This window comes from Lissotriton helveticus, chromosome 2_2 (assembly GCF_964261635.1).
Source record: "Lissotriton helveticus chromosome 2_2, aLisHel1.1, whole genome shotgun sequence".
Lineage (NCBI taxonomy): Eukaryota > Metazoa > Chordata > Amphibia > Caudata > Salamandridae > Lissotriton > Lissotriton helveticus.
Genome location: NC_136060.1, coordinates 345,191,410 through 345,217,878, shown reverse-complemented (window position 1 = coordinate 345,217,878; position 26,469 = coordinate 345,191,410). Strand labels below are relative to the sequence as shown.

Below are 26,469 nucleotides of genomic sequence, written 5' to 3'. Positions count from 1 at the left end.
TGAGAGGGTCTTTTCCATTAGAAATTATGGTTAGTGCTCTAAACAACAAACATGAGGACACATTTTCTGAGTTCTCAAATAGCAACAAAGCCCTTTTAAATAATCTGCTATCTTTATTTTTATCCAGTTGATAACTTAATTATATTTCACACTTAAGGGAGAGGATGTGGAGTTACAACCAGAGCTACAAACTTTGCAACTGGGGAACCAGGTTTTGAATTTTGGCCTCAACTCGCCATTCTGTGATTCTGGGCAAATCACAATCTCCCAATGCCTGAAACCAAAATAAATATGTCCTTGTGTAATGTAACTGATGCACATATAAAGCACTCCTATACCTTTGGGTCAAGTCTGCAGTATATAAAACTGCAGAAAAAACAAAATATTAAGTTTCAGTCGTCATGTCAAAATTAGGCTTGGGCGGTGTACTCCTCTCCTTTCGTGAAGTTTGCAGAGTTTTCTGCACTCCGTGGAGCTCACAGAGTGCATAAAACTCCACTTCGCGTAGTGCAGCAGAGTTTTTTCCCAGCTCGCCTCCGCGAACGGTAAGTTCGCGAGCTGCTTCTCAGGTAGAATTTCTACCCTACCGGCAGAAGACCAGCGCGAACGGCAGTTCGCACTACACTGCCACTTGCGGATCTTCGCAGAGTTCTGCGTAACAAAACTCCACAAACTACGTCCAGGCTTAGTCAAAATGTTTAAATGAAATAGAAGAGGAAGATATTTGAGAACTGACTTAAACTGAGTTCTAATGTTCTAATTTTTCTTCCTACAGCACTAACTATAATTTCTATGATAAATTGAACTCTCATTTTGATCCTTTCTAAATTAAATGTTTAGGTTTTACAAGTTTGAACGATTCAATCAACATGGCTTCAGGTGTGCCATACTTTTGTCATAAGTAATTTTTATTTATTTGATGTTTTATATAGCCCGAACATGACCCAAGGTATTAGAGCGCTTTACTGGAAAAAATAAGTTATGTACGGGATGGCATAGGCAAAATACAAGGATGGGGGTTAGGAAAATGGCAATAGTGGGACAAAGCCAGATATATATACAATAATCAATACGGTTCCAAAATCAGCGAGCGAAATGATTACAATAGGACAAAAGCAAGCGATATATACAATAAACAGTAGAGTTCCAAAATCAGTGAGCGACATGTCAGCACCACAAGAGAATACCAGCAAATGTATACGAAGGGACAGAAGATGGCGAAAGGCGGAGAGAACCGGCAGAACATTGGAAGGAGTGAGAATTGGTGCACAGAGAAGGCCAAGCTATAAAGGAGATTAAGCACAGAAACAGAGCAAGAAAAAGGCGTATGCACAATAAAGGAGCCTTATTGGAAGAATTTTCTCATTAGAAAGGTTTTGGCTTCTTTTTTGAAGAGCGCCAGAGAAGGTATTCTTCTGATGGAGGAAGGAAGCGAGTTCCAGATTCTTGCTGCAGCCCCAGAGAATGCTCGATTATATGTTTTTACATTGCGGAAGCGGGGTGGCTAGAGCACACGGTCTCTGGCGGACCGGGAGTTACTGGATCTCCCAGATATCACAATTTTCTGGGTGAGATATGCCGGGGAATTCGTGTACAATGCTTTGTGAGTGATGCAGGCCAGCTTGAGTTGGATTCTGCTTTCAAGGGGAAGCCAGTTCGAGCCCTTCCGATGTGGTAAGATGTGGTCAAATTTTCTTGAGCCAGATAAGAGTCTAGCTGCTGTGTTGAGGCAAGGTTTTGGGGGGCCGTCGAGGTCTTAGGTAGGCAAGGTAGTGTGGAGCAGCCGTATTCAATTCTGGAGAGAACTAAAGCCTGCACTGCAGTTTTTAGGTCGGCAGAATCAAGGAAGGGTTTTAGTTTTCTCAAGTAGCTCAGATAGAATTTGGCTGTTTTGGCCATCGAGTTGATGTGTTCAAGCATATTCATGTTGCTGTCCAAAGCAATCCCGAGAGATTTGGCAGAATCCACTATGGTAGTGGTGCAGTTGAGTGCTGTGATTGAGTTGTCCTTTCCTGGATGTCATTTGATTTTTTTTGAGGGGTGGGAGGAAATGAGAAGGAACTAAGTTTTTGGGCTTTCAGTTTGAGCTGGTTGTCGGCGAGCCATTGAACAGTCAGTTTCAGGGCATCATTCAGATAGGTATATATAGGTAAGTAATACCGTTAACGCTATATCTGTTCTTTAGAACACTCTGGGAGGATGCAGTAGAACACAACGGAATAAATTGACAGGTTGCTCCTTTTGGAAGTACCTGTTTTACTGAGAATGTCAGACTTCATTCTCATATGGCTGATGAAAGAGTGTAAATTTACAGAAACTATGCTCTTGTTCTCAGCTTCTGCAGCACCTTCAATAACCTCTATGGGATTAATGAAATCCCTACACAAGGCGTTTTCACAGGGTAAAATCTTCTTAGAATACATTACAATTCCTAAAAGGAGTATGGTACCATCCATAATTGATTAATACTGCAACTAAAATCTGTTATCACACTTTATACAGTCTCCTTTTTGTGACCTTCAAAACCTGCCATTCAGTACAATGCATTCAATAGGGTGCGATCATGTATATTGGTCCAAAGATGGCTGCCAACATTTCCTGGTTGTAGTGTTGGCAGCCAATCAAATTTCAGTAGGATGCTGGGCTCCCTGATATCTAAATTTTTTAAACGTACATATCTCTGAATCCACTGAACGAACAGATTTGCGCCAAATCTCAAAAAGCACGCTTCCTGGACCAACATCTAGCTTTGTGGCAAATTTGGTGTAATTCCATTCAGCGTTCGGTCTGTAATAGTGTTCAAAAAATGAAAAGGCCTCATGGACAGGGTGAAACACGTTTTGGGATCCCCCCTTTTTCTCGGCTCCTGCTTGAAGAAAAAAAAACGAAATTTACACCAGCAGCTGAACCAAAAAAGGGAACGTTTGATAAAATGTAGTGAATATTTGTCAAGCAGCGCCTATATATATATATATATATATATATATATATATATATATATATATATATATATATATATTCAATCACTTTGTGCTCGTGGCGCGGTCCAGGCCCTGCTTCACAGCCGTGCGGCACCCCGCGGTCGGGCAGACCACCAAAAATTACACACTCTCCTTATTTATTTATTTATTTATTTATAACAGCATTTGTAGAGCGCGAACGAAGGCCCTAGGGCATCTCGGCGCTGATAACTGAAATGTTAAACCCACAAGGGGTGCCTAGGTGAGAGTCAGGATCATAAGTTAAAAAGCCAGGTTTTCAGGTTTTTTCGAAAAGACCAGAGGGAAGTGCTGGCCTTGATAGAAAGTGGAAGAGTGTTCCACAGTTTCGGTGCCGCTACAAGAAATCGTCTGTCACCCCAATGAACCGTTTTGGTTCGGGGGACCACCAGGTCAAAGGAACTGGAGGAACGCAGTGTTCTAGAAGGGCAGTAGTGGGTCAGATTCTGAGTGAAGAACACTGGTCCAGCGTTATGTAAGGCCTTGTAGATCAAGCACAATGACTTGAACTTGATCCTCTTCTTCACTGGGAGCCAATGGAGTTGCCTTATGATGGGGGACACTGATTGGTATTTTGTGGTTCGCCCTAGCAGCCTGGCTGCCGCGTTCTGGATGGCCTGCATTTTCATTAACACTCTCTCCTGGGCACCTAGGAACAGAGCATTGCAATAGTCTAGGGTGGAGAGAACCAGGGCACTAACCAATGTTTTGGCGGCATTTTCGGGCAGGAAAGGCAGAATTTTCTTAATAAGCCGTAGCTTGTAGAAGGCAGAAGAGGAGATCTGGTTGGCGTGGGGGAGGAAGTTCAAACGATCGTCGAACAGCACACCCAGGTTCCTCACCTTATTAACCGGTTCTGGGGGCTGACCCATGGATGAGGGCCACCATAAGGGCGACCATTCCGGGGAAAGATTGCCAAAGATAACGACCTCTGATTTATCTGAGTTTAATTTCAGGCAATTGTGGGCCATCCAGCTCCCAATTGCCTGCATACCCTGATTGAATATATCAGCTTTTTGAGGCCCGTCATTCTTAACAGAAAGGACCAGTTGGGTGTCGTCAGCGTAGGATGTTAGGCTCATCCCGTGTGCTCTGATGACATTGGCAAGGTCCGACACATAAATGTTAAACAGTGTCGGACTAAGGGATGAGCCTTGAGGAACACCACATGGCAGTGACAAAGGAGGTGATTCAAATGGTCCTACAGTGACAACCTGGGTCCTGTTAGCCAGGAAGGAGGCAAGAAGATTTTTAGCGTTGCCTCGGATACCTATACTCTCGACACGGTCGACCAAGGTGGTGTGGTCGACCGTGTCGAAGGCCGCCGATAGATCCAGTAGGATCAGGACAGCAGTGCCTCCCGCATCCCGAATGGATCTAATGTCATCCGCCGCCTTGACCAAGGCGGTTTCGGTTCCGTGAAATCGACGGAAACCGAACTGAGAGTCGTCCAGACATTTGTTTTCTTCTATAAAGAGGGAGAGTTGTTCGTTCATGCTTTTCTCTACTATTTTGGCTAATAGTGGCAGACTCGCAATGGGTCGGTAACTTTTTAGTTCTTCTTTATCCAGGGTGGGCTTTTTGAGGAGCGGTTTTATGAGAGTTTTCTTAAGGGTATCCGGATAGGTGCCTGTCGAAAACATGGAATTGCAGATTTCGGTAATGGCAGAAAGAACTGTTTCCATGATAGGTCGTAAAACCTTCATGGGACAGGGATCCAGGGCTGACCCCGATTTGATGGTAGAGGTGATGTTTAATACCTGAGAGCGAGACACTTCTCTGAACTGATGAAACGTGGGTCCATCAAGGTGGGTGGGGGGCCTGTGAGAGCTAGTTGAGGAATTGGCAAAGATCCGATAAATATCGTCAACTTTGCTAAAAAAGAACTTTGACAGAGCATCACAGAGAGCTTGGGACGGGGGAGGTGTAAGATCCACAGAAGAACCAGCTAGTTGTTTAGTAGTCTCATAAAGGCATTTATTTGAATTTTGAGCGGCTTCAATTTTGCTACTGTAGTACTTTTTCTTGGCGTCAAAAATAAGATTTTTGTATATAGCTACCGACTCTTTATACAGGGATTTAGCTTCCTGATTATAGTCTTTTCGCCAGTGTCTCTCTCTGTTTCGGCACAGTTGCTTTTGTGTGCGTATTTCATCTGTATACCACGGGGCCGATGGGGTGGATCTGTTACGTGACCGTTGTTTAACTTGAACCAGGTCTTTGACTGCGGTGCTGATCCAGTTGTGATATTGGGTGGTGGCAATGTTTGGGTTAGGAGATAAGGTGGGGAAGGTATCGTTGAGCGTAGTTTTTAGCCTGCTTTCATCTATATCATCCCATGCCAAATAAGGCTGGCGAGGGTTGGGATTTGATTTGGTGGTCAGGGAATCGCGTATTAACAAAGTTGTCAGAATGAGGTGGTGGTCAGACCAAGTTAGGGGAAGTATTTGTTTGACTTGAAAGTCTGTGGCATTGGAAAAAATGCCATCTAGGGTGTGACCTCCTTCGTGCGTGGGAGAGTGGACCAAGGGGGTAAGGCCGAAGGTAGCCAGGTCAGCTGATAGCGTAGCTGTATCAGGGTTGTCAGGGGCATCAAAGTGGAAATTAAAATCTCCCAAAATGGTGAAAGAATTGTCAAGTACAGACGTTTCCAGAAAGGACCTAAAAGAACTAATAAAGTTGTGTCTAGGCCCTGGGGGGCGATAAAGGAGTATCCCTTTGAAGGTATATGAGGGGGACAATTTAATAGCAAATTCTATGGCTTCGCACGAAGTCTGTGGGATAATGGTGAACCTTACAGTGTAGGTGTCACGGGCAATGATGGCAATCCCACCTCCCTTTTTCTTGGTTTGCCTATCTAATCTATGGGTGGTAAACCCTGACGGGACAGCTATAACTAGGTCCGGATCGGAAGTTTGGCCCATCCAAGTTTCTGTCATGAACAGAAGATCTATTTTGTGGTCAAGGATTAACTCATGAATATCTTGGCTATGTTTGCCAAGCGAACGGACATTGGTAAGAGCTATGATATGGGATTTCATGGGGTGAATCTTGTCACTCTGGGCTTTGCAGATAGGAAATATCCTAGTATGACAACCCGGGCAGAAGGTGACAGAGTTGGAAAGCAGAGAGTTAGGGTGGGAAATAGTGCAGGTTTGGCTGGTCTTGGGGCGGAGACGCTGAAGCTGGTCGGCCGAGTAATATATACGAGGGGACAGGGGAGATGAACCAGGTGGGGTGGCCCTAGGCCCGGGCCAGGCGCGGACGGGCGCAGACGGGCTCGCCTTTGGCGCGCCTTCGGCGCGGCCGGGCAAAACTGTTATTTTTATGCATGGTTTGGGCGGGAACAGGGAGGGTGGGGAGGGTTCAGAGCAAACCGGCCAGCCTTCCCAAACCAAGATGGCGACCAAAGTGCTCGACGAAGCTTCCCAGCGCCTGAGAGCAGCGGCGCTGTGGGAGCCAATGTACAAATCAAATGCCTCAGCGAATTAATCTCGCGTTGAGGTGGGGGGCGGAGGTGTAAAATAGCACCAGATTAAAATATATACAATTTTTAAAATTCAACAGATTAGTATTCAATCGTTTCCACAAATTGTAAAGAGCAGTGCAAGTGAGCAAGCTAACCTCCGGCTTCCGCCTCAGAGGGGAAAAACATTAGTCAGCAGAAAGAATTTGGGTCGCACTCCAGCAACTGGTTACAGGATAACAAATGTTTTATTCGCAAAGGTTTCCAAACGTCAAAAACACCAACGCGTTTCGATCTCCCTCTGAGATCTTGCTCACGGTAACGCCCTCATGTTTCTAGTCACATTTAGAGGTACCATGTTTGCATTGAGTTAGAAACTGACATCATCACATGGGGCAGGATGGTAAACGTAGTGCTCATATTTACAATGCTAAAAGCCACTCTTATTTACAAACAAAATAATTGTGCACAAATTATTATAAAGTGAATGTGTAACACTAACATGTTAAACAATATGTAGAAGACCTGATCTTGGTTACAAGGTTTCATACTTATTGTCAATGTAAGTTGATATCAAAATAGGAACTATCATTGTTTTGCGGGGGTTTGTTGGGAATTTGCGATACCTTTAAATCGCTTCAGGGACAGCTAATTTTCCCATTCCAGATTGTGCACCGCATTTTTCTTTCATAGTATATATAGAAACCTCTGGTGGTTGTATAATAAAAACAAAATAGATTGCGGTGTCACACTTTATACAATTAAATTTCATTGTCGTTGTGCCTCTAGTGGCTTGTTCTCAACCGTTCTCCATCCTCCCACTTTCCTAAAACTATAGATACAAACTGCACTTTCCTCAGGTCACTTATTATCAAGTGATTAATGTACAAAAGGTTAAAGAAAAAATTGGTTTCTAAAATATTCAATTAACTTGATGAAAAAAGATCCCACCTATTCTTATACACTAGCTCAATCATATCTGCCCAATATTGTTGATTTAACTATTTCATGTTGATATCTACAAATGTATATACATTTCCTCACTCTGATTCAGTCCATGCGGGGTCATTGATCGTAGACTGAGAATATATCTAGATTATTTTCTTCTCAGAAATGTTTCCCTGTCTCCAGACTGCTACAAGATCATCCGGAGGGACCGTGGAAACCAGACCGGAGGAGGCATCGCCATCATCCACAGGAACACCATCCGCATCACGAGCAACTCCGACGACACCCTCACAACCGCCGAACACCTGCACTTCCAGATCCACACCGACCCCAAGACCACCCTCAGAGGCACCCTCATCTACAGACCCCCGGGACCACGCACACAATTCAGCGAAGACATCGCCGACTTCATCAGCCAACACGCTCTCCCCTCCGCTGACTACATCCTCCTCGGGGACCTCAACTTCCACCTGGAGAACAACAACGACCGCAACACCACCACCCTGCTGGACAACATCGCCACCCTCGGTTTCAAGCAGCTGGTGACCACCTCCACCCACTACGCCGGACACACACTCGACCCCGTCTTCTCCTCCAGCAAGGACATCTCCTTTAGCCACGCCACCGGACTCCACTGGACGGACCACAGCTGCGTCCACTTCAGCTACAAAGAGAACACGATACACCACCACCAGCAACAGGTTGCACGCAGAAGATGGAACAAGATCACAGCCGACCAGCTCGCCACTTCCCTGAGCCAGGACCCCCCCGCAAGCTCAGCGAACCCCAGCCAGGCCGCCAACAACCTCACGAAGTGGATCAGTAACTGCGCAGACGACCTCGCCCCACTGAGGACCCCGCCCAGCAGACACGGCAGCAAGAAAGCACCCTGGTTCACCGACGAACTCAAGAGCTCGAAGAGGATCTGCTGAGCCCTCGAGAGAGCCTGGCGCAGAGACCCAACACCAGACAACATGACCACCCTTAAGCTCGCCACTCGAAAACACCACCAACTGATCCACACCACCAAGAAAACCGCATTCAAGGAACGACTGGACAACAACGCCCACAACAGTAAGGAACTCTTCAACATCGTCAAAGAGCTCTCCAACCCCAGCGCCGGAAGCAACGACATCACCCCATCACAAGACCTCTGCAACTCCCTCGCCTCCTACTTCCACAACAAGATCGCGGACATACACAACAGCTTCAGCACAGAGCCGACGCACCCCACGACGGCACCTGCACCCCCCACCACCACCCTCCGCGCCTGGACCCCGATCAACACCGAGGAAACCCTACGCACGATGAACTCCATCCACTCCGGATCTCCAACCGACCCCTGCCCTCACCACGTCTTCAACAAGGCCGACTCCATCATCGCACCCCACCTGCGGGACATCATCAACACCTCCTTCGACACAGCGACCTTCCCTGAGAGCTGGAAGCATGCCGAACTCAGCGCTCTACTGAAGAAACCATCAGCGGACCCCACCAAACTCAAAAACTACCGCCCCATCTCGCTCCTCCCGTTTCCGGCCAAAGTCATCGAGAAGACCGTCAACAAGCAGCTGGCCGCCTTCCTCGAGACGAATGGATCCCTCGACCACTCGCAGTCCGGCTTCCGGGCCAACCACAGCACCGAGACCGCCCTCATCGCTGCCACTGATGACATCCGAGCCCTGCTCGACAACGGGGAAACAGCGGCCCTCATCCTCCTGGACCTTTCCGCGGTTTTCGACACTGTGTGCCAACGCACCCTCGAGCAGCGCCTCAGCAACGTCGGAATCCAAGAGAAGGCACTAGATTGGATCATCTCCTTCCTCGCCGGTAGGACCCAGAGAGTCCGCCTCCCCCCATTCAGATCAGAAGCCACCGAAGTCATCTGCGGCGTTCCTCAAGGCTCCTCGCTCAGCCCCACCCTCTTCAATGTCTACATGAGCCCCCTTGCGACCATCGCACGCCAACACAACCTCAACATCATCACTTACACCGATGACACCCAGCTGATCCTCTCCCTCACCAACGACCCCGCCACCTCCAAAGCCAGCCTACAAGAGGGGATGAAAGACGTAGCCGAGTGGATGAAGAACAGCCGCCTGAAACTGAACTCAGACAAGAAGGAAGTCCTCATCCTGGGACCTTCGCCCTCCGCCAGGGACGACTCCTGGTGGCCCCCCGCCCTGGGCAGCGCACCCAAACCAACAGACCACGCACGCAACCTGGGCTTCATCCTGGACTCCTCCCTCTCCATGACCAGACAAGTCAACGGCGTCTCCTCGTCATGCTTCAACATTCTGCGCATGCTACTCAAGATCTTCCGGTGGATCCCCACCGAGACCAGGAAGACTGTCACCCAGGCCCTCGTCACCAGCCGACTGGACTACGGCAACTCCCTCTACGCCGGAACCACTGCCAGACTCCAGAAGAGACTCCAGCGAATCCAGAGCGCCTCAGCAAGACTCATCCTGGACATCCCCCGACACAGCCACATCTCCGGACGCCTGAGAGACCTGCACTGGCTCCCAGTCAACAAGAGAATCACGTTCCGACTCCTCACCCACGCACACAAAGCCCTACACAACCAAGGCCCAAGATACCTCAACAGCCGCCTCAACTTATACACTCCCACACGCCAGCTCCGATCCACCAACCACACCCTCGCCGCCGTCCCCCGCATCCGAAGACCCACCACAGGAGGAAGATCCTTCTCCTACCTCGCAGCCAAGACGTAGAACTCCCTCCCGACCCACCTCCGCCTGACCCAAGACCACCTCCCCTTCAGGAAGCAGCTCAAGACCTGGCTGTTCGAACAGTAGCGGACCCCCCCTCCCCAAGCGCCTTGAGACCCTCCGGGTGAGTAGCGCGCTATATAAATGCTGTGATTGATTGATTGATTGACCTCTCAGCGGTTTCTTCACAGTGTCTATTCCATAGAAACATAAGCTTTTCCAGTTGCTATCATGATGAGACTCCATATGTTTGGCAACTGCATTACTTCTGTCCTGGTGTATGGTTGCCCTTACATGTTCTAAAATCCTTTTTTTTAGTTCGCATTTTGTGCTTCCCACGTATTTCAATTTGCATGGGCATTCAATTACATAAATAACATACTGTGTTTTGCACGTGATAAGTTCTTGGATGTTCCAGATTTTTCCATTTGACAAAATTACATTTTGCACCGGCTTGGCAATCTGACACACTTTACAATTGTAACACTTTTTGAAGCCTATTCCTTTCAGCCATGGTTTCTTTTCTTCTTTATGGAAGTGACTCTGAGTTAGCCGATCTTTTAGATTAGGTGCTCGCCGGTATGTTCTCTGTGGTGTGTTTCCCACAATTGGGCCAATGGTGGCATCCATTTTTAAGATATTCCAGTTTTTCTTTAGGATATTTCTGATTTGTTTCGATTCATTGGAAAATGTTGTTATGAATCTTATAGCATCCTTGTCACAATCTTCAATGTTAGATACTTCTTTCCTTGATTGTAACAGGGTCTCCCTGTTTTTTTGATTTGCTTTTTCCCAACCTTTATTTATGTGACTATTTGAATATCCTCTCCGTTCGAATCTTCTTGCTGTGGATGCGCTTTGTTGTTCCCATTGTGTTTCTTCCGAGCAAATCCTTCGAAGTCGCAAAAACTCTCCATATGGAATATTTTCAAACAGACACTGCTGATGGAAGCTACTGGCATGCAAGGTTGCATTCGTGGATGGTTTTTTTCGGTGTAAAGTAGCGTGTACTTGGTTTGACTCAATGTAAATTTCTGTGTCAAGAAAGATTACTCTTTTATCACTTATCTCGTATGTAAATTTGAAGTGCGCAGGCGATTTGTTAAGGATTTCAAAGTAATCTTTAAATTCATTTTCTGATCCATCCCACACCAGTAGGAGGTCATCAATAAATCGCAACCAAAGTATCACATTATTCAGAAGTGGGTCATTTTCAGATCGCCAGGCCCACTTTTGCTCCCACCATCCCATGGTGAGGCAGACAAAACTAGGGCTAAAGGAAAATCCCATAACAGTCCCTTTTGTCTTCTCCATAGTGGAATACATTTTGATTAAGACATAGTCTCATCATCTCCTCTAGCATGATGTTGTGGTGAGAGAACTGAATATTTCTTTCTTGTAGAAATAATTTGCAGGCTGTGATTCCAATTTCGGGATCAATGTTTGTGTATAATGATACCACGTCCATCGTTATCAGCCTGTATGTTGATTTCCAGGAATTCCATTTATTTGTTTCAGCATGTCGTGTCCTTTATGAATGAGCTTAGTTTTGACACATAAGGAAGCAAAAAGAAATCCAGGTAGTTAGCTATAGGTTCAAACAAACATTTCTGAGAAGAAAATAATCTAGATATATTCTCAGTCTACGATCAATGACCCCGCATGGACTGAATCAGAGTGAGGAAATGTATATACATTTGTAGATATCAACATGAAATAGTTAAATCAACAATATTGGGCAGTTATGATTGAGCTAGTGTATAAGAATAGGTGGGATCTTTTTTCATCAAGTTAATTGAATATTTTAGAAACCAATTTTTTCTTTAACCTTTTGTACATTAATCACTTGATAATAAGTGACCTGAGGAAAGTGCAGTTTTTGTATCTATAGTTTTAGGAAAGTGGGAGGATGGAGAACGGTTGAGAACAAGCCACTAGAGGCACAACGACAATGAAATTTAATTGTATAAAGTGTGACACCGCAATCTATTTTGTTTTTATTATACAACCACCAGAGGTTTCTATATATACTATGAAAGAAAAATGCGGTGCACAATCTGGAATGGGAAAGTTAGCTGTCCCTGAAGCGATTTAAAGGTATCGCAAATTCCCAACAAACCCCCGCAAAACAATGATAGTTCCTATTTTGATATCAACTTACATTGACAATAAGTATGAAACCTTGTAACCAAGATCAGGTCTTCTACATATTGTTTAACATGTTAGTGTTACACATTCACTTTATAATAATTTGTGCACAATTATTTTATTAGTAAATAAGAGTGACTTTTAGTATTGTAAATATGAGTGCTACATTTACCATCATGCCCCATGTGATGATGTCAGTTTCTAACTCAATGCAAACATGGTACCTTTAAATGTGACTAGAAACATGAGGGCGTTCGAAACGCGTTGGTGTTTTTGACGTTTGGAAACCTTTGCGAATAAAACATTTGTTATCCTGTAACCAGTTGCTGGAGTGCGATCCAAATTCTTTCTGTAAATGTAATGTAATGTAAGGGTTTTTTTATACCGCGCTACTATCGCTCCAAGGAGCATCTAGGCGCCAACAGAATGACCAATGATGTAAAACGGTCCGGCTGCTAATGTTAACTAATCCAACATTCACACTAAAGTCCTAGCTATGGTGTCCTGTAGCTTATAGATCCAAGTTTTAAGTTCTTTTCTGAATTCAGTTTCACTCTCCAGTGCCCGAAGGTAAGGAGGAAGAGTATTCCAGGCTTTTGATCCTAGAACTGGTAAAGATTTACCCCCTCTCGTACTAAGCCTGAAAGTTGGAACAGACAGCAGATTAGCATTTGAGGAACGCAAGGTACGGGCAGGATGATACCTGATGAACTTTTTCCTTAGGTACTTGGGCCTTGAGGAGTGAACAGGTCTAAAGGTGATGACCAGTATTTTAAAAAGGACCCTTTTGATTATGGGTAGCCAGTGCAGGGTTTTTAGTGCAGCAGTTGCAGATGATCTCTTCGGCCATTTCAGCACCAATCTGGCTGCTGCATGCTGCACCATCTGGAGTTTATGGGTAACCACTTTGTTAGTACCAGCATAGAGGCTATTACAGTAATCTATCCTTGATGTCACAAGGGCGACTGTTACCGTTTTTCTAGCCTCCAGCGGCAAAAGATCAAAAAACTTCCTTAATCCCCATATGATACCAAAACATGTCCCCGCTACCTTCAGTGCCTGTTGCTTGAAGGACAAATCAGAGTCAAAGTTAATCCCCAAATTACGAGCAGAGTCTGTAGTGTGAGGCGGTATTTCTGCCTTCTCCAGCCACCATAGTCTGGGGACAAATTCGTTTTTCGGGCCCATCGGTATGATCTCAGTCTTTCCCGTGTTACATTTCAGGTGGTTTCTCCTCATCCATTCAAAGGTAGCAGTCAGGCAACATTAGAAATTGGCTTCCCAGTCCTGATTGTCATTATCAAGGACTAGGATCAGTTGGGTATCATCGGCATATGCCACCACATCAATGCCAAATGATGATATCAGCCTAATCAGAGGGGTGGTATAGACATTAAACAATGTCGGGCTCAGACTGGACCCTTGCGGTACTCCCATAGTAAGTGGTTTCTCCTTTGAGCAAAATTCGCCCAAGGTAACCACTTGTCTCCTACCACTCAGAAAGTTCTTAATCCATTCTAGGACTGTCCCAGTAATGACAGATGTTATTAGCCGGTCGATCAAGATGACATGCGAGACCGTGTCGAAGGCCGCCGACAGGTCTAATAGTATCAAGACGGCCTTCTTACCCTGGTCCAGCGCCATACGGATGGTATCGGTGGTAAATAGGAGCGCTGACTCAGTGGAGTGCTGTGCTCTGAAACCAGATTGGTTCGAGTGCCAAGCCTCACTGTCCTCCAGAAACTTGGTAATCTGTTGATTAGCAAAAGATTCTGTGATTTTACACAGTAGGGGGAGCAATGAAATTGGCCGAGGGTTGGACAGCGTGTTAGGATCGGGAATTTGTTTTTTTTGCAGTGGTTTAACTGCCGCTAATTTCCATTCAACGGGAATATTAGCAGTGGCCAGTGAGGCATTAACGATTTCATATATCACAGGATTAACTACTTCTACAATCCGATGTAGGAGCGAAATGGGCCACGGGTCAAATGGAGACCCAGATTTAGTCGCCAATATTGCCCCATGTGTCTCCTCCATGCTAATTGGATGGAAAACCGCTAGCTGATCCATCGCTTGACTCCCCTTCTGGCTCCCTTCTTCTGATTCTAGCACAGGGATTGCAAAGTCCTTCGTAATACCCTGTATTTTTTCCTCGAAGTAGTCTGCGATGGTATCACAGAAACTCTCCAAGGGCGGGATTTCCTGCACTAATATTTTGGGCTTATTGAAGCAGTCAACGATCTTAAAAATGGCTTTTTGTTTGTTCCTAGCCTATTCTATCGCTGCTGTATAAAAATTCCTTTTCGCTTGTTTAATCATTATATGGTATGCGCTCCTAACTGATGTGTATTTACCGCGCTCCACATCGTGGTATTTTTTCCGCCATCTACACTCAGCTCTGCGCACCTCCCCTTGTTTCGCTTTAAGCGATTGGTCGAACCACGGGGCGGATTGTCTCTTATGGCCTGATCTATTTCTACTTCTCATGGGACCTGCCTTGTCTTTAAGTTCGGACATCCATTCCCTAAAAGGTGTTGTTATCCACATCCAGGTGTCCTATCAAGTGGGGCCTACAATCCCCAGCCAGTTTGGCCAATTCCAGATGGCCCAAAGCGGCTTTCCATTCCTCTTGTCTAACCAGATTACTTTTTCCCGATTGCTTGCATTTCTTAGTCCCTTCTAATGATATAGTGAAGGGTAGCAGCACATGATCTGTCCAAGTCTGGACCCTGGGTTCGTTGGCCTTGAGAGCAGTTAAATTAGTAGCAATACAATCAATAGTGTGGCCTGCCTCATGAGTGGGCTGTGTGGTAAGAGTAGTTAGCCCCAACACATCCATGGTGTCCCTAAAAGAAATTGCAGACACATCTGTGGAAGAATCAAGATGTATGTTAACATCCCCTAGTATTGTAAAGTTGGAGAACCGGAGTGCCAGGGTGCTCAGAGCCTCCCCAATACTCTCAAGGAAGCCCTTACATGAGCCCGGGGACGATAGATTAAGGCACCAGCAAATGTGAAGGTGTCATTAATCTTGATGAGAAAGCCCATCCCGTCAGCCTCCTTAAGATCTTGTAGTTCAACCACCGTACAATTAAGGGAGTCCCTGTAAATAATGGCCAATCCTCCCCCCCCGTTTATTTTCTCTGTCCGCCCTTTGTATACAGTATCCCGGTGGCATAGCATGCACTATGTCGGGAGTACACCATGATTTGAGCCACGTTTCCGTTACAAAAAGACAGTCTAAATTTTCTTCAGTTAATAGATCATAGATATGTAGTGCATGTTTGGGCAGAGATCTAGAGTTAATTAATCCCCCCTTAAGAACATTTTTTTCCCGCTGTGAATGCACCGATTTGTGACCACAGGAAGGTTTTCTGGCATCTCAAGCAACTCACCGGTCCCGCAGAAGGAGAGTGTGCAATATGTAATATATAATATATATATATATATATATATATATATATATATATATATATATATATATATATATATATATATATATATATATATATATATATATATATATATATATATCGCCACAAAGAGTTCCATTTTACTGGGGGCTTCGAGCCTGCAGGGCAGGCTCCTCACACAGGAATGGAAATCCTGTCACTTAGTGATGCCACACGAACAACAACCATGGAGCCCAACACCGACTGATGCAAAAGCTGACTTTTATTTCGTCAGGAACACTGCAGCTGTTAAACACACATTGATTGGTCCTGACGCGTTTCAGCGATACTCCGCCTTGTTCACAGGTGGGTGTGTTCACAATATGTTCCAAGTGGACTTTGGCCCGCAGCATGCTAACTACGGGACCCAGAATGCACCAGCAAGGTAATTTCGCTTGTAAATAGGAACTTCTGCATCTTGCCAATAGCGTGATATTATCCCTTAAAACAGTACATTCTGCCATCAGCTGGGTGCATGGAAATAAGTTTTAGGTAAATCTCACCATGCTGTAGTGTTCCAAATAAATGCTGACGCTGGGGTGTTGCAGGCGAGAGGAAGGCACCTCTCCCTTTCTTACTCAAACAAACTGCCACGTAGCCTCTGGAAATCCTTTTGCGGCTGGCAGCGTTAGTGAGCGGCTCATCCCCCTCATTAAATCGCCACAAAGAGTTCCATTTTACTGGGGGCTCCGAGCCTGCAGGGATAGGGATAGATATATATATATATATATATATATATATACACACACATACATATATACATACATATATACATATACATGTATATACATACATACACACACACACACATACCTACATACCTTTAATGCTTTCAAAATTGGTTACTATGTCATGGCATCACAATTAAAGGTATCTGTAGAAAGGATGGAGAAAGCTGTAAGCAAATACTGGAATTTTACCTCACTAGGTAATCTTTTGTTGTCAGACAAACATAGTAATCAATTTGGAGAGCCACTGACCGCTATAGACACCACCTTATAGTCAGCCACTGGAATTATGCAATTCTGGTGTTTTTCACATATTTGTGAATTTGCCATGCGATTAATCATTTGCTGCATAATCTGCAGATTTCATCTTCTTTCTAGCTTGAACGGATTATAAATTACTAAAAATGCAGCAACACATGTAGCAGCATAGCGGAAGATCCTTCGCAAAGGTTAAGTGGTCACTTTCAGTTGCTTATTGGGCTGTTTGGGTGTTAACCTGGTACTAATGAGGTGAAACATTTGATCATACAGTGTTAACAGGAGTAAAAATAATAAAGAAATAGTATCACACAAAGGTTTGCATCATTTGCCTTTTCTTGGTGAAAAATTCCAGTGGCGCGGTCTATAATACTGAACCAAAATTATAACACCCTATTGTGTTATTTCATTTCAATCCCTGCATACCCAAATTAAAATAATCAAGACTTCACACCAACTTAGATAGCTCAGGCCTTTGGCACTTCGAACACAATAGGATGTAGAACCTGAAGAGACTTCATGTTGATGGCTTACTGCTGGATCTCATTTCCTGTACAAAAGATTTCAACTTGAAGGTGAGGTAGAGGGAAATGGTTTCACAATTGCAAAATCTCACCCGAATTAAACATTTTGATTAAGGGCATCACTGGGAGGGTCACATTCATTTTATATAAAACTCTAGCTACTCTTAACTCCTTTCCTCAAACCCGATTTAAACAAAGACATCTCAGGCACACAAAAGTGTATTTTAGAGGAGGGCTGCTAGTTCCTCAACATGCTCCCAGCTCTAATCAATCAATCAATCAATCAATACATTTGTAGAGCGCGCTACTCACCAGTGAGGGTATCAAGGCGCTGAAGAGGGGTGGGAGGGGCGGGGGGGTGGGGGGGGTTGTGCCGCTACTGCTCGAATAACCAGGTCTTGAGGTGTCTCCTGAAGGTGAGATGGTCCTGGGTCAGTCGTAGGTGTGCTGGGAGGGAGTTCCATGTCTTGGCTGCCAGGTAGGAGAACGATCTTCCTCCGGTGGTGGCTCTGTGAATCCGTGAGACGGTGGCGAGGGCGAGGCTGGTGGAGAGGAGCTGGCGGGTGGGGGTGTGGAACGAGAGGCAGTTGTTGAGGTATTTGGGGCCCATGTTGTGGAGTGCTTTGTGTGCGTGGGTGAGCAGCCTGAACGTGATCCTCTTGCTGACGGGGAGCCAGTGCAGGTTTCTCAGGTGGGCGGATATGTGGTTGCAGCGAGGGATGTCGAGGATGAGTCGTGCGGAGGCGTTCTGTATGCGCTGAAGCCGTTTCTGAAGTTTGGCTGTGGTTCTTGCGTAGAGGGTGTTCCTGTAGTCCAGTCGGCTTGTGACGAGGGCCTGGGAGACCGTCTTTCTGGTTTCAGTGGGGATCCACCGGAAGATCTTACGGAGCATGCGCAAGGTGTTGAAGCATGAGGACGAGACTGCGTTGACTTGCTTGGTCATCGTGAGGGAGGAGTCCAGGATGAATCCCAGGTTGCAAGCGTGGTCCATGGGTGTCGGTGCGGTGCCCAGCGTCGTGGGTCACCAGGAGTTGTCCCAGGCGGATGGGGATTGTCCAAGGAGGAGGACCTCCGTCTTGTCCGAGTTGAGCTTCAGACAGCTGTGCTTCATCCATTCTGCGACATCTTTCATCCCGTCCTGGAAGTTGGCTTTGGCGGTGAGAAGGTCTTTGGTGAGGGAGAGTATCGGCGTAGGAGATGATGTTGATGTTGTGTTTGCGTGCGATGGTGGCGAGGGGGCTCATGTAGATGTTGAAGAAGGTCGGGCTGAGTGAGGAGCCCTGGGGTACGCCGCAGATTATCTTGGTGGCCTCGGAGCGGAAGGGAGGGAGGCGGACTCTCTGGGTTCTGTCGGAGAGGAACGATGTGATCCAGTCCAGGGCCTTCCCTTGGATCCCAGAGTTGTAGAGGCAGGTTATTAGGGTGCGGTGGCAGACGGTATCAAAGGCTGCCGAGAGGTCCAGGAGGATGAGGGCGGCTGTCTCTCCGTTGTCCATCAAGGTCCTGATGTCATCGGTGGCTGCAATGAGGGCGGTCTCGGTGCTGTGGTTAGCTCGGAATCCGGACTGGGATGGGTCGAGCGAGTGGTTTGCTTCGAGGAATGTAGTCAGCTGTTTATTGACGGTCTTCTCGATGACTTTAGCCGGGAAGGGAAGAAGAGAGATGAGGCGAAAGTTCTTGAGGTCTTTGGGGTCCGCTGTTGGTTTCTTCAGAAGGGCGTTGATTTCTGCGTGTTTCCAGCTTCCAGGGAAGGTGGCTGACGTGAAGGAGCTGTTAATGATGTTCCGGAGGTGGGGTGCGATGATGGTGTTTGCTTTGTTGAAGATATGATGAGGGCATGGGTCGGAGGGGGAGCCGGAGTGGATGGTGGTCATGACGCGGGTGGTGTCTCCAGTGCTGATGGGCGTCCATACGCTGAGGCTAGTGGTGTGGGTCGTTGGTTTGGTGGCTGGAGGCGGAGTCTGGGGTCCGAAGCTCTTGTGTATATCTGCGATCCTGCGGTGGAAGAATGCGGCTAGGGAATCGCAGAGGTCTTGCGAAGGTGTGATGTCGTTGTTGCTGGCGCTGGGGTTGGAGAGCTCTTTGACGATGCTGAAGAGTTCCTTGCTGTTGTGGGAGTTGTTGTCAAGCCGCTCTTTGAACGATGTCCTTTTGGTGGTGCGGATCATCTGGTGGTATTCGTGGGTGGCGCTCGAGGGCTGTCATGTTTTCTGAAGTCCGTTTGTGGCGCTAAGCTTTTTCGAGGGTTCGGCAAGCTTTCTTAGCGATTTTGAGGGCATCTGTGAACCATGAGGTTTTTCTGTTGCTAGTCTTGCCGGGGGGGTTTCTTCAGTGGAGCGAGGTCATTGGCGCAGTTGGTGATCCACTGTGCGAGATTGTCTGCTGTGTCGTTGGTGTCAGGGGTGTCGGCAGGTGGGTTCTGGCTCAGCAATGTGGTCAGCTGGTCTGTGGTGACTTTGCCCCAGCATCTGCGGGGGATCTGTAGGGTGTGGTGATGGGATGTGGTCTTCTTAAAGGTGAAATGGATGCAGCTGTGGTCGGTGCAGTGTAGTCAGGTGGAGTGGCTGAAGGCAACATGGCTGCTGGCAGAGAAGATGGGGTCGAGCGTGTGGCCGGTGTAGTGGGTGGGGGTGTTCACCAGTTGCTTGAGTTCGAGGTTGTCGAGCAGGGTGGTGGAGCTGTTGTCGTTGTTTTTCTTCAGGTGGAAGTTCAGGTCCCCTAGGAGGATGTACTCTGGTGAGGCTAGGGCGTGCGGGCTGATGAAGTCGGCGATGGCTTCGCTGAATTGTGTCCGTGGGCCCGGGGGTCTGTAGATGAGCGTTCCTCTGAGGGTGGTCTGGGGGTCAGTGTGGATTTGGAATTGTAGGTGTTCGGCGGCGGTGAGTGTGTTTTCGGCGTTGGTCGTGATGCTGATTGTGTTCCTGTAGATGATGGAGATTCCTCCTCCAGTTTTTTTGACGCGGTCCTTCCGGGTGATTTTGTAGCCGTCCGGGATGGCTATGGCAATGTCGGGGGCCGAGGAGGCGTTCATCCAGGTTTCCGTGAGGAAGGCGACGTCTGGTGCTCTTGTATCAAGGAGTTCCGAGAGTTCGACGGCGTGTTTGTGGACGGAGCGGGTGTTGAGCAGGATGCACTTGAAGTGGTGGTTGTTGTCGTTGCTGTGTTTGGTGGGCGGGGCGCAGGTTCGGAGTCAGGAGAATTTGCATGCTTGGCAGGTGAAGGGTCCGTGGGTGCGTTTCGGGGTGGCTTGGTGGCAGGCCGTCCTGTGTTGAGTGCGGTGAGGGTGGCGGTGTCGTACCTCAGTCGGGTGCCCTGGCAACGGCTGGGGCCAGGGGTTTTGGCGTGGGCACGGTCCAGGCGCAGACGGGCTTGCCTTTGGCGCGCCTTCGGCACGCCAGCGGCAAGCCCGTTGCGCGTGTCAGCTGCGCTTCCGCGCGGCGCCTTCCATAAGAGGCGAAGTGGGAGGGAGGAGCAGCTGGGAGCGGGGTGGCCAATGGGCGACTGGCACGGGGCACAGAAGGCAAAAGGGGGCGGGGCGCAGGGGAGCAGCAGTGGGGAGCGGGGGGTGGCACAGAGGGCGAGGGCACAGAACGGGCAGCAAACTAAGGGGCAACCAACAATTAAAGCAGGGCAACAATCAGCAATAAGAAGAAATAAACAGCAGAGACAGGTACCAGGGCACACCAGCGGCGAACCCTTGGCAGCAGCAGCAGGGGCAGACACGGGCAACTAGGGGGAGCCGTGCGGCGTGGGGAGTGACCAGAGGTCAGGTCACTCAAAGGAAGTATCTATGAGTTATGCTTTCCAATGTATGGCTACTGGGAAAAGGGGCTCCATATATTAGAACACAACATGCTGAAATGCATGCCAACAACCAGATACATAACTTGATATTTGGTGTACTCGTCACAAATCACATCTATTCTGGGAGTGGGTTTTTAAATTCAATCAGGATACCAGCTGACAGGAGAACATATTCTTTGGCATTCCTAACCAGCAAACACATTTCTCAACTCGCATCAACAGTCCAATAGCGACAGCACCATATTTTATAAGAATAGAGTCAGGTAATAATGGCAGGCACAAAATATATATATTTTTTTTAACTCAAACTCCTAAATGAAAGACACAGTATATAAAAGATCTTTGTTCCAAATCCATAGCCGTATTCAGCACTTTAAAAAAAGTCAAATTCCATCAGAGTTGCAAATCCAGAAAAATTATGTCTTAAGTGTTTTGGTGAGATCTGCAACGTTTTTCAAACAACGCTTCATATTTGGTATATATGTGACAAGGCGCAGCTATTCTGGAGAGGCAGTTTTACAATGGATCGGAACGATAAATAATCCACAGCCAACGTTACTAGATAAGAGAGAACATACATACTTGGGGTTCCCTAGCCAGCAAACTAATTTCTCACCTCGTTCTTTTACAAGCTTAAAGGTCCCTAGAAGCTTCCTCTGTGCCTCTGTGAATGTATGGCAACCCAAAATTTGGAACGAGATAGTGGCTACTACTAAACGCCTAATTAAAAATGTAAACAATGTATGGGGCCTCTTTGTTCGGTTAGAAATACCACATTAAAATGGAGTCCAGGTTATTAACGAATACTAGAAACTATGTCAGTGTGCCTCAGAGCAAGCAAACTGATTAAATGTCGAAAGTAATGGACTGGGATGCCAGGGGTGTGGAGTTTAATAAAATATATCTTCTCCATGGGGCAGGCTGCTTCAGAAATCTATTTGTCCTGTAACAAAATCCACTTGTCCCTTTGGTGCCATGTAGTGCGGCAACAAATTATAGCAGCAATCTAATTATATAAGATCTCTGATATAGCATCCTTGATTAAGCCAGGGCTCATAACATAGTAGTGTTTGAATACTTGCAATCCCCTTATGTTGTCACGTTTCCACAGATCTACATTCTGGGGCTGAAGGTAGTGGTAAGCAATAGTTCCAGGGTTAGAATGCCCTTTTGAGTCTGTTCAAAACCTACTAACTCGCACTTTTTAAGGGTTTTCAACAACTTTTCTCTAATCTTTTTCCATACTGAGAAATGTTGGAAATTTACTCCTGACCATGGCAGACGTAAACCTTCTTCCAGAGTTGGGAAATAAGTGGTTGGAGGGAAATTGAACTTGCATGAGCAAATCTACGTATGCATATTTGCTCATGCTAAAATGTAATTCCCAAATATTTTCTAGGAGTACTTTTTCTTGCCCTACTTCTGTAAATTCGTGGGACTTCACGAAAGCCATACAGCGGCACTTAATGCAAGGACATATACCATGGGTGCACTTTTGAGAGTTTCTTTAATAATCTGGCCCCTAATTTGGTCTGCCGTTGATCACGGACTTTTGCGTGTATTAAAATTCTCTTGCTCTACCGGCTGACTTCACTGTGAGTGACAGCACTCTTCTCTTTCACAAGGATCATATTGGCACACAAAGAAGTTTTGTTCAGTGCCAGTAACTACGGTGGTAGTGTGTGCTTTTCAAGACCAAAAACGATTTTTGTTTTTGCCAATGTTTGTTATAATGGCGAGGGTTCACCAGCTCCCATGCCAATAAGGTTTTTACAAAAAACAGACTTACTGGCTTTGCCAATGCTAGTTTATTTTTGCTTCCCATAATCTTATTGAAACTGGTTACACTGATTTTCCATTGTGAATATTTTTGGGAAATACTAGCATGCACCACCACATGTTACTAAATGATACTGCAAAGAAATGGTACCTGGTAGTTTAACTAAATGTTATTTTCCTGCTTTCATTTTTTTATGAACATTTTATTTTGAAAGCAGAGAATCAACAATCTTGCTTTCAAGCTTCTGCAAATATTTGCATCAAATCAGAGAGCATTCTGGGAGCATTATACATAGCCTCATATTACTAAACTTTGAAAATGTGTGCACTCATTTTTATACTGTAACCACTCTCAGTAGTGCAGTCAGAGCTTACAATATTTACTTGGAGCACTCGCCCTAATAATAAAGGCTTTCAACTAATGAACCATAAATACAAGTTTGAACAGCATTAACATATGGACAAAAATATTACCTTAACTGCACACAGTGCCGTTCCCTGACCCATAATGTGGAACTGCAAACTGGCAGCCAAAGGGTTTGTGCTGCAGGAGGGTCAGGCCTACTTGTACCAATGACAAAATACACATGAAAACTTGTTGCCCTTGACACTTAACAATATGTCCTGGGCGTTAGGCTGTAGGAATGCCACATCCCTGGATGCTTACATGTTTTAGTACTATTACCTTCACTAAACATTTAACATAGTTGCTTTAACCACTGTACTTATTGCCAAACATTTAAAAACAAGAAAGGGGACCATCCAATACATATTAAAATAAGGAGGTTTCCAATCAATATGGTTGATTTCCCCAAGACAACAGAAGGTTGATGGGGGTGGAGATGTACTTTCCACTGAATTCAACCTCTCATGCCTAACAATCCAAGCGAGAAAGTAGGTCTTGCGATAAACGTGTGTTGCATCACATAGCATTAGTACTAATTAGGAAGATCGTGAGATACAAAAGGAATTGATCATCCTCATTTCTGAGCATTTTCATTTAACTTTTCAATGGTTTTCGAAGATTAGAATGTTAGGACGGACCACTATAACCTAATAGACCACTCCCGAGAACTATACTGGTTGTTGCAGGCCCTAAACCCTATGGCTCAGGCCTATAACAAGGGAATTGGCTTTTAACACCAGTATAGCCTGGGGCAGAAGGGTCATAAGAACATTCCACTTACTGAGGGCAAAATGTTCTAAATTAAAAAGGGAGAAATGGAAAGACAAACATTAGAATGTTGAAGCAGAAGACTTCAATGAAGTGCTAAACATTCAAATGGTCTAATCTAGGAAAGGCCCGCTCCAGTGTTGAAGGCCAGAGCTGATGGTAGGGGTGTGGATACGCTGGCCAAGATGGCGGACATTCTCGCCTGAAGCTCTGCGGTCGGCCTGACCGCCATCCACCATCCGCACTGGCGGGGCCCCAAAACAGAGCCACTGTAACACAGAATATCCGTCCACGCCGAGATCTGGGGATAATGATACAGTGAGCAGTGAGGAATTACCAAAGAGCAGCCCTAACCATCATGACAGCGGCTGGTGAGAAACCCAGAGAAGAGGCAGCAGCCGATGACACCCAAGCCCACCACCCTCTCTCCCCTCACATCACAGTGAGCCCCAGTTGGCAAAGAGGAAAGAGATTCAGACTGAATGCTACGGTCTGAACTGTGGGGCAAGACTGACACGTAGTGGCAAACCGCCACAGATTTCCACACCCAGATGGAGGAATAGTAACACCGCCCAAAGGCAAAGCAAAGCTGCAGAGACCTGGTTCCCCAAAGCACCCTGAGCTGAGCAAGGCTGCAGATGGCAGCACGAGGAGCGACAGAGCACCGCCTAAGGAGAGGCCAGACCCGACTATGCAAGGTTGCTTTTGGGGCAAAAGCTCACAACACCTGACAAAGTGCCTAGCGTCCAGCGATCGACTCAGTGGAGGAGTGCGGAGCCTCTGCAAGATCGACAGGACCCCGGCCCAGCAGGTTGCACACGCAAGTGGCAGGAGAGGAGAGGAGATGAGGACCATGTGGCCAGACCTGGGTCATGTGGGGAGAGCCAGCGATCGAGCCCGGTTGCTGCTACTACGATGCCACAAGCAGCAGGGAGGCAGAAGCACGGGCTGAAGGAAATACTCAGATACAAAGGCCCCCCACTGATGGACCGCTGGTAATGGGGAGAGACCATATATAAAGCGGCGGTGGCACACCTGTACACTCATGATGGCCATCCCTACCTTTAGTACAGAGAAACTACGTGGTTCCTCCCCCTCCAAGCCAGATGTGCAGCCATGCACCCCTGACCAGGGTCCCTCAATGAGCCTCCAGGCAGCGGCTGGGCCCCCTGCAACTCATCAGAGCGAAGAGCGCAGGAGGGAGCACCTTACGAGTGGGCCAGCCGCTCTGCACCATAATCGAGCTGCGGCGTAATCGGCTGTACTTTGCGAGGCGGAAGCAGCAGCAGGAGGGGGGCATGACCAGAGTGACCAAGGCCCCGAACTCAGAACCCCTCTAACTCCCCCCGTCCAATTCCCCCTAGTGCCCCACATCAATGCTGACACCAGGCTAGGAGGTGCACGAGTGTGCCCTCCTTTCAAACCCTAAGTCAGCACCGCTATTGCGTCGCAGGGTCAGATTAGAGACCATAAAAAACCACAGACCTACAAACTTACAAAACCACATATAACACCAACTGCAGACACCTTCCCTGTCCCTCACAGGAGGTGATCTCAAGCAATACCCTCATTGTGATCTACTAGGAGGAAACCCTGCCCACAATTAGACACCAGCCAGTAGACCTGGCCCCAATGGACTCTGGTGAAGTGAACAAGCTACCATCCTTTGGAGAGAGTGTGCTACAGCATATCAGCACAGCGGAACACAGCTTGGTGTCCTCTTTTCATCCCAGTGGAAAATGGGGACACTTCGTTCAAATATCGGATGCCCCAATACACAGCCACTTTCAAGTCACAAAAAGAAAGCAAGGAGATACGGAGGCACAGGCCACCCTCTCCATGTCTGACAACTTGGATAAGTTACTAGCGGCCATCGAAAATTCTAGGGTCACCATGAAGGATAGATTTGGGGCCCTAGCCACAAACCTCAACCTCTTACGTGATGACCACTGGAAATTGGAGGACGACGTCGCAAATGGTGAGAAAACGCTCTCCACTTTGCAGCCCCTGGCAAAGTCGCAACAAGAAACACTATGAGAAATACAAAGTCAAGTTGTGATGCTGGAGGAACGAGCAGATGACCTAGAAGGACGCTACTGGAGGAGTAATATTCGTGTCCTTGGCCTACCAGAGGGAGCCGAAGGATCAGACCTAGTTAGTTACGTGGAGATATGGCTTAGATCTTTCCCACCTGACTCACAACTAAAAGCCTTCCTTTTGGATAGAGCCAGCGCACCATGTGCCACAATGCTGCCTTGCCCCTGGGGTCCCCACCTCGACCACTACTGGTGAAGCTCCTTCACTTCCACGATAGAGATGAAGTGCTAGGAGCAGCCAGGCAAAATGGCCCATAAGAGTGGAAGACAAACATATCCTGTTCTTCCCAGGCTACTCCAGAGTAGTGCAACGCCAACGATCAATTTTCCTGAAAGTAAAGCACCGCCTCCGCTTAAGAGG

General features: G+C 46.8%; 1 protein-coding gene across 6 annotated transcripts in view; it reads right to left on the bottom strand.

Annotated features, from left to right (window-relative positions):
• The window catches only part of TBC1D14 (TBC1 domain family member 14), an 830,696-nt gene that overhangs the window by 706,206 nt on the left and 98,021 nt on the right, over nucleotides 1-26,469 (bottom strand). The window contains exon 2 of one of the 6 annotated variants that reach the window (XM_078678511.1): nucleotides 16,249-16,440. The exons of the other annotated variants lie outside the window; for them this stretch is intronic. The gene's annotated coding sequence lies outside the window, so the exon portion shown is untranslated. The remainder of the gene's footprint in view (nucleotides 1-16,248; nucleotides 16,441-26,469) is intronic. 6 annotated transcript variants of the gene reach the window in all.